The sequence below is a fragment of the Prunus dulcis genome, chromosome 2 (genome assembly GCF_902201215.1).
Source record: "Prunus dulcis chromosome 2, ALMONDv2, whole genome shotgun sequence".
NCBI lineage: Eukaryota > Viridiplantae > Streptophyta > Magnoliopsida > Rosales > Rosaceae > Prunus > Prunus dulcis.
In genome coordinates this window covers 3,495,456-3,506,832 of record NC_047651.1, presented here as the reverse complement: position 1 = coordinate 3,506,832, position 11,377 = coordinate 3,495,456, and the positions used below count along the sequence as shown (strand labels likewise).

The 11,377-nt window shown below is 37.3% G+C and overlaps 1 pseudogene across 1 annotated transcript; it reads right to left on the bottom strand.

Moving 5' to 3' along the window:
- Positions 1-9,329: 9,329 nt before the first annotated feature.
- On the bottom strand, positions 9,330-11,160 carry LOC117619768 (annotated as a pseudogene). Its single transcript, XR_004584609.1, has one exon. The product of XR_004584609.1 is annotated as a transcription termination factor MTERF6, chloroplastic/mitochondrial-like (transcript).
- Between the last annotated feature and the right edge of the window lie 217 nt (positions 11,161-11,377).

The window sequence follows — 11,377 nt, the reverse complement described above, 5'->3', positions numbered from 1 at the left end:
TAATTTCTAGATTCCTCCAATGTTGGTACCATAAATAACCAAATACTCTTGGAAAAGAAAAAATCCGATGATCATATAATAAATAGCCGTGATTCTCAAGCAAGTCTGACTTTTACTTTCCAACTTTTAAGGTCATCAATTTTCCTTGGAGTTTAGTCACCAACGATGAGGAAATATCCTTAAAAAATTTAACAGCTAAGAATTTGTGAATTTTGGACTGAAACTAATTGAAATAATTTGATTCTTGGATTAAATCACCACTTGTGGTAATTCATTTACCAATTTATCAAAAAATCATAAATTAATTAAATCCTCCTTTGGCTAAATAGTATGGACTAGTCACCATTTTTGATAAACACAGCCCAACATTTTGTAAAATGAACCCACTAAACCATTTTGGCTAGCTCGTAGGATTTAAGCCCAAACAATACCTGTTCGGCTAGAATTTTAAAAAAAAATATTATTGTATTATTATTCTATTTTTGATAAGATTCTAGAAATTTGTCTAATCTCATACCGGATGTTTTGGGGGCACTTTTTTATGCCATGTGTTCTCTGATGTGCATTCACGGGGGCTTAATAAAATAGTCTCACTTCCTCATCTTTTTATCGCACAAACGCGTATTTACACATCAAAATTCAACACTTCGGTATTTCTCTTCCAATTTCAACCATAATTAGTATTGTCTCAAAATGACTTCAAACATGACTCCAAAAGGTGTCGATGCATAGTGACTTGGAACACAATCCTAAAACGTGTTAGTTGCTTGATCCGATCATCAATTTCATTCAAAGTGACGATTTTTATTTTTTTTTCAACAACTCTTCTACAACATTTGACCATTTTTTTCTTGTTGAAAGTGACAAGTTTTGTCGACTTACAAAAAAAACTATGCCAAAATGGTAATATTAAAGTCCTTATCTAACCCCTATATCTCTTCAATTGAGAGATTTTTGGGGTTGACCCTTGTAGGAAGCAAGTGTTGGGTTCTTCAAAGACTAGGTAGATAGATAATTCAAAATTTTACCCAATTTCTTAGGATTTGGATTTCAGCAAAGTGTTTGATAGCATTCTTGCCCTCCATGAATGCTGGTCTAAAGAATTTTTAATCGGGGAAAAGAAAACCCACACTCCAACAAATATTGTGTTTGAACATTGAGGACTTAAAAAATGTGTTTTAGCTCAAATATAGAAGAAGCCAGAGAAAAAAAAATTTAGCCCAGCCCTATATAAATTCCTTTATTCCGCCCTTGTTTGGGTGGGATGAGAAATTTTGTGTTTGGAAGGGGAAATGGAGGAAGGGCCTGTAAAGAGGGAAGGGGGATTGGATTTCAAGGTGGGCGGGGTTAGTTGGAGCCACTGGAGGTGCACAGATGATGGGGTAAGGTGATATTTTTTTTATTTTCAATTTTATTTTTTTATAATGAATTTTCTATTTTTAAAATACCCTTGAAAATGGAAAGACTAAAATACCCTTTAAAATAGATGGAAAGTTGGATGGTGTTAAAGTGAGATGACAAATCATGGATTTTGAAAAATTAAGGTGTCATTTCTCTTAATTGTTTCTTTAAAATGACAACTTGATTTCAAGATATAAGTTCATGTGACATTTTAAAAAATAATAATAATAAATTGCATAACATCAGAATTTTTTTTATTTTTTTATTTAATGCAAAAAAAGGGAAATTACAAGCAAAAACCACGCGAACACGCAGGCCCAAACAGGTCGAAAAAGAAAGAAATCGGACAATTCAAAGGCAGACCCGCCTCCCATAACTCTATGACTATTGCACCAAGTAAAAGGAGTGCCAGCAGCACAAGAGAAATAGTTTCACAATCATTAATAAAGCCATTAAAATCTGCCAAAGCAGACATCCAATGAGTGTAACCACCTAATTTCTCACTAGGGGCGCATATATTATTAAAGTCCCCCATAAGAATTCAAGCTTCAGAAGCCGCATGTTTGAGGCCAAGGATATCAATCCACAGCTGTTGTTGTTTTTGTTTCTAGGGATAAGCATAGACAAAAGTAGCTTTCCAATTTTTTTGGTCAATAAGATCTTGAATGTGGCAGTGAATGAAACGCTCATGGTAATCTAAAATAGTTATATTAATAAAAGAAGGATTCCACAATAAGATTATCCCTCCACAATGACCAAGGGCATGGATACAAAAGAAACCATCAAAACCAAGCCTCTGAGCAATAACCTCAGCTCTAACCCTAGAGGCTTTGGAATCCAAAATACAGAAAATATTCAAACTAGACGTACTAATATAAAAAAGGGCTTGCAAAATAAAGCCAGGCCAACCACTGCCTTGACTATTCCAGGATAACAGCTTCATGGATTGGGGCTATGGGTGTTACCAACCGAGGGTTTAGTCTCCCTCAGATACTCTCCATGCATCTCAACACTTGGAGCATAATTCTCTTCCACTTCCACCTCATCACGAGTTCTCTTCTTAGGACTCTTGTAAGCGAAACCAGTGAAGGCACTGCTGCCTTCTTGGGAATGAACAGGGGCAATCACAACAGCCCTACCCTTCCCCTTGCTAATATGGTCAGCTGGAGAAAACTTAACCCCAACATCACGAGACCCACCTCCTTCAATAAATTTGATTCCCTTAGCAACTTCTTTAAAAGTTCTCCCATCCCTTTCTTGCATTTTTGCTTTGCCTTTACAATTAGCCACAACCGTCCACCCCGGGTCCTGCACCTCAGTGGGCACCTTCTCACCCTGGTCAGAATTTTCCTCCGCAAAATAGTCCACATTTATAGGCTGTGGGAACACCAGTATAACATCATCAGCTAGTTTTTGTTGCTCTTCAAACTCAAGGACTCAGTCCCTAAGGAACACATTAGATTCGTTCTCTAAAATTTCAACCTGCATGGCCACATAACTTTCCGGCTAAAGAGTGGGAAACCTTTCTCTTGTTACATGAATCCAATTTTCATTTCATCCGGGAAAAGCCATCAGAAAGCTTTTGTTTGAAATTTTGACAAGGCAAATGTGATCGCGCTCCATCTTCTGGCTACAATAAAAACAGATCGCAAAAAGGGCTTCATAGCTAACAAATATTATGGTTTCCTGGGGATGCTCACCTAGAACTAGGCATCTTTTTAGGGGCCTAGTTAGGTCTAACACAAGGTGAGCTCTAACAAACATACTCTGTTTACCCTCCATAGACTGCAGGTCCACACTAATAGGATCCCAAGGATAGAGACCAAATCATGGAGAACCTCAGGGTCTTTGTAATGGAGGGGCAGAAAGGGAATTCTGACCCAGCCCACAATGGATGTCACAACAGCATGGAAGGGTGAGAAATCTGGGGTCCAGCGCTCCAGGACAAAAATCTGACCTTGGACAAACCAGGGTCTGTTATCCAAAACGAAAGAAACATCAGCTTCAGCATTGAACTCCACCTTATACCGACCAATATGGTCAATAGAGACCTCACCCTGCAGGTTCTTCCACTCACTCTTGAGCCTATGCCTGATAACTCTGCTATTCACAGGAACTCCAAAGACTTTCCCCACCAAGCAGAAAGTCTCATTGAGTTTGGACACTAGACGCAAGAGCAGAGGTGGAGACTTTGGTTTCATTTCTTTCAATCCTAAAGGTAAATCTGCCCTTGTAGAAGACTTACTCCTCAATCTGGGAGAAGACGTCGGACTCAAACTACAGGATTTCGCCCATGAAAAGCTAGCATTAAGTTGAGCACTCATGGTTGGATGAGAGGAAAGTCAGCAAGAGCAACAGGTATTAAGAGGAAATTTAGAAGGTGAGAGTACGCGGTGGAGATAGCTGGTTTTAATTTTCATATAAATAGCCAGTATGACGCTCTCAAAATGATTATAAACATAGCCAAACCACCAATGCATGCAAAGATGAAGAAAGGGGAAAGAAGTTATCTGACCAGAGTTGCTAAAATCAGCATTGAGCACCTCCCAAATCATCAGCATCAAAAGGGGTTTCCAATTTGGCACCTTCTATAGTGCACCAGGTGCACCCATGCACCATTTGTCCTTTCTGATATTTTCAAATTTTTAAAAAATTTGGTTACCGGTTATACAAGTTATCAAGTTTTCACTTTTTGAAAATACAATTGCACAAGGGTCATGCAATTATGCCTTTTCTGTTTGGCAATTGGCATATGATTAGATAGTGATTTACAGTATTTTGGATATGAGAGTACCATAACATTGTAAAAGGATCCTAAAACTTATAAGTTACAAGATTTGAGTAGCGATTTACAAGTTTTTGAACAAGGATTACAACATTAGGGTTCACCTAATCCATAATGTTGTAAATACTCATTTATAAGGATATAGATCCACATTATAAGGAATTGGTAACTCCGGATCATAAGGATGTAAATTGGGTCCTTATTCAAGTAAAATTAGGGTTTACAATATTAAGGTCTCGTATTACTCTTTTATGGATAGTTATGTTCCACAAGATTGTAAAACACATCCTTAATATTGTAATATTGTCATTTACAAAGAGAATGACGTCTAGTACAATATTAAGGTAACTAGGGACATTAGGAAAGTAAATTGGGTCCTTATAAGTGTAAACACAAATGTTTACAATTTTAAGGTCTTAGATTACTCTGTTTAGGACAGTCATGTTCCACAAGATTGTAAAAGTTATCCTTACTCTTGTAATATCATAATTTACAAAGATGAAGGCATGTAGTACAATTTTAGGGTAAGGTGGAACCTTGGAAACGTAAACTAGGTCCTTACACTTGTAAACTCGGATGTTTACAATATTACGGTCTCGTATTACTCTTTTATGGATAGTTATGTTTCACAACATTGTAAAACACATCCTTAATGTTGTAATATTGTCATTTACAAAGAGAATGACTTCTAGTACAATATTAAGGTAACTAGTGACATTAGGAAAGTAAATTTGGTCCTTATAAGTGTAAACACAAATGTTTACAATTTTAAGGTCTTAGATTACTCTGTTTAGGACAGTCATGTTCCACAACATTGTAAAAGTTATCCTTACTCTTGTAATATCATAATTTACAAAGATAAAGGCATGTAGTACAATTTTAGGGTAAGGGGGAACCTTGGAAACGTAAACTAGGTCCTTACACTTGTAAACTCGGATGTTTACAATTTTAAGGTCTCGTATTACTCTTTTATGGATAGTTATGTTCCACAAGATTGTAAAACACATCCTTAATGTTGTAATATTGTCATTTACAAAGAGAATGACTTCTAGTACAATATTAAGGTAACTAGGGACATTAGCAAAGTAAATTGGGTCCTTATAAGTGTAAACACAAATGTTTACAATTTTAAGGTCTTAGATTACTCTGTTTAGTACAGTCATGTTCCACAACATTGTAAAAGTTATCCTTACTCTTGTAATATCATAATTTACAAAGATGAAGGCATGTAGTACAATTTTAGGGTAAGGGGGAACCTTGGAAACGTAAACTAGGCCCTTACACTTGTAAACTCGGATGTTTACAATATTAAGGTCTCGTATTCCTCTTTTATGGATAGTTATGTTCCACAAGATTGTAAAACACATCCTTAATGTTGTAATATTGTCATTTACAAAGAGAATGACTTCTAGTACAATATTAAGGTAACTAGGGACATTAGGAAAGTAAATTGGGTCCTTATAAGTGTAAACACAAATGTTTATAATTTTAAGGTCTTAGATTACTCTGTTTAGGACAGTCATATTCCACAAGATTGTAAATGTTATCCTTACTCTTGTAATATCATAATTTACAAAGATGAAGGCATGTAGTACAATTTTAGGGTAAGGGGGAAACTTCGAAACGTAAACTAGGTCCTTATACTTGTAAACTCGGATGTTTACAATATTAAGGTCTTGTATTACTCTTTTATGGACAGTTATGTTCCACAAGATTGTAAAACACATCCTTAATGTTGTAATATTGTCATTTACAAAGAGAATGACTTCTAGGACAATATTAAGGTAACTAGGGACATTAGGAAAGTAAATTGGGTCCTTATAAGTGTAAACACAAATGTTTACAATTTTAAGGTCTTAGATTACTCTGTTTAGGACAGTCATGTTCCACAAGATTGTAAAAGTTATCCTTACTCTTGTAATATCTTAATTTACAAAGATGAAGGCATGTAGTACAATTTTAGGGTAAGGGGGAACCTTCGAAACGTAAACTAGGTCATTACACTTGTAAACTCGGATGTTTACAATATTAAGGTCTCGTATTACTCTTTTATGGATAGTTTTGTTCCACAAGATTGTAAAACACATCCTTAATGTTGTAATATTGTCATTNTTATTATACGTGACGTTATTTTCTTTAGCAAATATTGTCCGTTGGTTGACGTATGGACATGAAGAAAGAAGGAAAGAAAGAAGATGGATCAGATTCACCAGTGTGGGATGTAGAAAGATCACGTTATTCCTTGTTTTACACTGATGTTGGACTTGAAAGCAACTGCTAGTGACATCTAGAAGTTGTACTCTTCTTGTTTGTGTGTTACAGTTACAACGGAGGCCTAAACCTTGAGAAGGCGAAGGTGAGAGTCACTCTAATTGTGGGTGTGGAGGTAAATGCTCACTTCTAGTATGAGGTATGAGAATTATGGATTTAACCATTGGAAAATGACCATTGATAGGGTTTTTTCAAGAAATTTGATAGATATTCGAGTAGGCTCAAATTTATAGTAAGCTGTTTCAGTGACAAGAAGTGTGGATGCACCATCATAGAATCGTTTTGTCCAATCTTGACAACAGTTATGAAGCTGCTTTGGTGACAATCTCGACAATTAGTGACAGAATAAACAAGAGGAACAAAGTTTTGTTGATTTACAATCAATGGGTATGTGACACCAGATGGCATCCCACGTGGTGTTATGTACTAATCAATTTTTAACATGTGGCTAAATGAACAAGTTAATTTTCTAATTTTGATGTGTAAACACTCCGACCCACGTTTATCACTTCTCTTTGTTGTTTGGGTCGTTGAAATCCATTAAAATCCTAATTGAATACCCATTGATAGCTTATTATAATGAGTATGTATCAGTAATCTTTTGCAAGTACTCCACCCCTCATCATTCATTTTTGGAGAGTAAGCATGCAGCATTTCTTATTGAAAGAAATCATACTTCAACAAATATCATCTCTAGCATTCCACCATCCTGTAAAATTTGGAGTCATAATTAATAGGCAAAAAGTCACTTTTGTACTCTGTAGCTTTTATTTATTTATTTTTAACATTAAAGTTTCTATAGTTTTAATTTGATCAATTTTGTCCTTGTGGTTCCAATTCCAAGCAATTAAGAGACAACAATCAATTTAAATCAAATTACTCTAATATGGAAGGGCATTTTGGTCCAATCTTACAGCCCATCCTCAACCACACCACAACTACCCAGCAGCCCCATCCCAACCACTTGACAACCACCTTCTCCAATCCCTCATCCCCCTCCCGGCCCAACCTCCCCCTAACTCAACTCGCTCCCCACCTTATAGCCATCCCTCTACATCCACCTTTACTCCTCCTTCACTGCCCAACACCTCTCCTCATGAATCCGAGGTAAGAACTTTGAGACTTGAAAACATAAGGAAAGTTAAAGTTCTACGAAAAAATAAATACGGAAAGCTACAATAGGAGCTGCTTGACGACACAAAAAACAAGAGGGGAGATTCTCCTTGAATTGTGTGGAATTCGGACTATGTGGAATTCAGACTTTACGAATGAACGGATTCTAATTTCTACTTTCTAGTGGGAATATCACTATTGGCGGCAGCAACGGCATAGGATGCGTTCCCTTTTTTTTTTCCTTTTCTTTTCTGTTTGGGCATTGTATGTGAAAAAGTTAAAAGAAAATAAAAAAAAATAGAACAAAATATAGTAGGGGCACAACACCGTGGGGTGATTACGATAAAAATCCATCCCGACGACCTCGCCACCCTCAGCAAGCAGGTTGTTGCTGCCCCTGCGGTTCACAAACCCAAACTGGGAGCCCTCGACTTCACGGACCAGGACCGCCAAATCCTCTTGAAGATGCACAAGAATTGCAACGAGATGCATTTGGGAAACACCTTGCCCGTTTCTGAAGCTCAATCTTATGAGCTTAACCAAAAAAATTTCTAAGAAAATTATGAAAAGTTGAACCTTGGGCAGTGTTTGGAAGAAGCAAGTGCTGAGTTCGAAGTCTAAGATAATTCAAAATCTACCCAAATTCTGAGGATTTGGATTTCAGCGAGGTGTTTGATAGTATTCTTGCCCTCCATGAATGCTGGGGGAATTGATCCTAAACAATTTCAATTGGGGGAAACTAAACCTACACCCCAACAAATATTGTGTGTTTGAACATTGAGGACCAAAAATATGTGTTTTAGCTAATATAAATGCATGGTTTGTGGTAATATTTGGGTTCTTGGTGATTTTTGATTGAATCACACCGACGAACAGCACACTGAATGTCTAATCTCTTCGACAACTTCGTCGGTGTGATTCATCAAAAATCACCAATAAGCGTCTGCAATAGCATCAGGAATGATCATTTTTGGGTGCCCCAAGCCTCGAGAAAATAAGTGCCTGCAATAACGTTACTGAATTGCATGTATGCCAAGAATCAATACTAGAAAACTGTCAGCCAAGTAAAGAATAAACAAGACCTCTTTTTCTATTTTGGTGAACGAAGAGAAGTTCATTGAACAGCAATTTATTCCAAAAAAAGAGAAACAAAAAACAGCAAAATTGATCCACAAATCTCCAGAGGCTTTCTCAATAGATTCATCCTAAAGATAACAATTGCCAAACCACCCTTCTTTGCACATCCATCAGAGCTGGGTTTTATGTCCCCTGAGTTCCCAATTCATCGCGTTCCTAATAATCAAGGTCTTGGAGAAAAAGGTCGACGCAAGAGAAAACAATGAGAAAATTCAGTCCTTTGATGCCATGTTGACATGATTTCATGTAAATCTAATCAATCATTGACACTGAAGTTAGTTCCTATAAATCAACCGTGGCCACTTAAGTAGGCTAGCTAGCTGCGTCTCAGAGGACAATTACTCAAAGAGCAGGGGGATAAAGGATTGAGAGTCATTCTTATATTTCGAAAATGGACAAAAATTAGTTTCTTCCACTTTTCACCCAAAATAGACTACATTGAACCCCAATGGAAGCAATATATGTGCACATTCAACAAAATCAACTTTCAAGGGTAACCAAAAGTCAAGAACCATAAACAGAAAGAGACTGGCCACGTTACGGAGAGTGCGCCAACTCAGGCATGTGTTCTTCTGATGACAAAGCATATATCAATCTAACTAAAAACAAGTAGGCTGCGGAGTAGAAGAACGAAAAATTGAATTTACTTCCTGCAAAATTTTATTAAGATGTTGGATACAAATTAAACCTTACTTTAAAGACAAAATTTCTAGGGTAGAGGATTGCCAAAAGCAAGCTAATACATCTGAGTAAGGCAGCATCAGGTGGCTAAAAATAATTACATCCTCATCCCGTTTCAACATACCAGATCAGAGAGCCTCGATATCTACCTTCCCTTGATACACACTAAACAATTGAGGTACTACGACGAGATATCTGTTCACAAATATCTTCAAGAACTGCTTCTCTGCAGGTTTCAGCAGAGAACCCAGACTCAAGTTCTTATTTATGAGACCTTTCAACAGCAGAACTTTAACAACAGAGCACCTTGGGATAAGTCTCCTTTCCAAACTGAGGCTGAGGACCACAGGGTATTTGGCAATCATTCCTGATGACCATCCCATCTTGTTCACTAAAAGATCCATTGCTTGCATTAGTTTCTTCTCCGAGACAATCATACACTGTGGGTTCTTCCTGAAAGCGGAGAGAACGTCATCCTCAGACCAACCCCACATCTTAAGAAGTTCGCGACTTCTATTCCATACCAACTTATTCTTACCACACAATGCACGCAGGGCATTCACTGGAGTAGATTTTTCCAGATTAAATCCCATTTCCTTAACCTCACCCACAAGTTGACCAAATTTTCCAGGATTTACCATCAAAGCGGGAGTACAATCAGTTAACAAAAAAGAAATGCATGGTTGAGGCATACCCGATTCTCTCAAAAGCCCAATATTTGGCACAACATGCTTCAGTGACTTCCCAAGAAAATCCAGGAGTTGCGTTTGAAAACAGCAACAACATTTTCTCAGAGAGCATACTCCTGAGGAAGTTATAAGCGGGCAAAATCCGATTTCTCAAGCTGACTGCCAAAAGTTTTGGATTAAAAGCCAGAGTTTTTGCTAGGTCCACTTTTGAAATTCCAAGAGAGCTGAAGAACTCGAGCTTTGGCTAAAGGGTATTCTCAGGATCAGCTGAAAGAAGTTTTGGATGTGACCTAATAAGCTTTGATATCTGGGTTTGAGATACTCCATGGTTTCTCAGAAGCTCTAAAACGGAGTCTGCTCTTTCTGGGGATTGCAACTCGACCCACTTAGAAGCTAAAATCGCTCCTTCTGGGGACAACCCACAAGAGTTTATGAGGTAAGTGACTGTGAAATTGTGTTGGTTTTCTGAGATTTCTGAGGTGATGTGTCTGCAGAGCAACTGACTCTGAAGAGAAAAATGTGAGGGTTTTGGATCTCCAACCAACACTCTGTTTGTTTTGGAAGCAAATGTACAAGAAAATATTGAGTGAACCAATCTGAAGGTCTTCAAATTGCAGAGTTGAATCATGTTAGAGGTTGATGATGAACAATTTCTACAGGAAAACTTAAAGCCCTAGCTGATTCTCTGCCTTCAGAAAATATGCAGTTCTCGGCATTCTAAAAAGATCTGAACCATCCAAATAAAATTGCCTGGTATAGGATAAACCATTGCAGCTAGGGTAAGTTTTCTTACCATTTTCACAACTGACGGTCACTGGCTTACTGCTGCTATCCATGGTGGTAGGAAATATTCTGCCAGAAAAACCTCTTCAGTCTTCATAGGTACAAATCAAAGCAAAGCAATTACTCCAATCCCAGGCAATAAGAAAACCCAAAAAAAGGGGTTGAATTTCAAACTTGAAAACAGTCGAGGGCATTTGTTTCTTTGGGACAAAGGGCGAAGAACATTAGGGCGATGCAGCTCCACCCATTTGTCCTTAGACATGACAAGGGGGAAGTCAGGGCAGCTACTATTCATGTGAATAGTAGTTGCCCTTACAAATAGTATTTTGTGTTTCCACCCATTGTTATGGCTAAGGGCAATTACTATTCATTTTTTTGTTTTTTCCCCCTTATGTTTTAATGAAAATAATTAATTTGAATAATATTTTCAGATAAGATTTTCGGGTTTCTACGTGTCAAGACTATTCATAATCGGATAAAATTTCCAGATAAGATTTTTGGATTCAAATTTTGGATG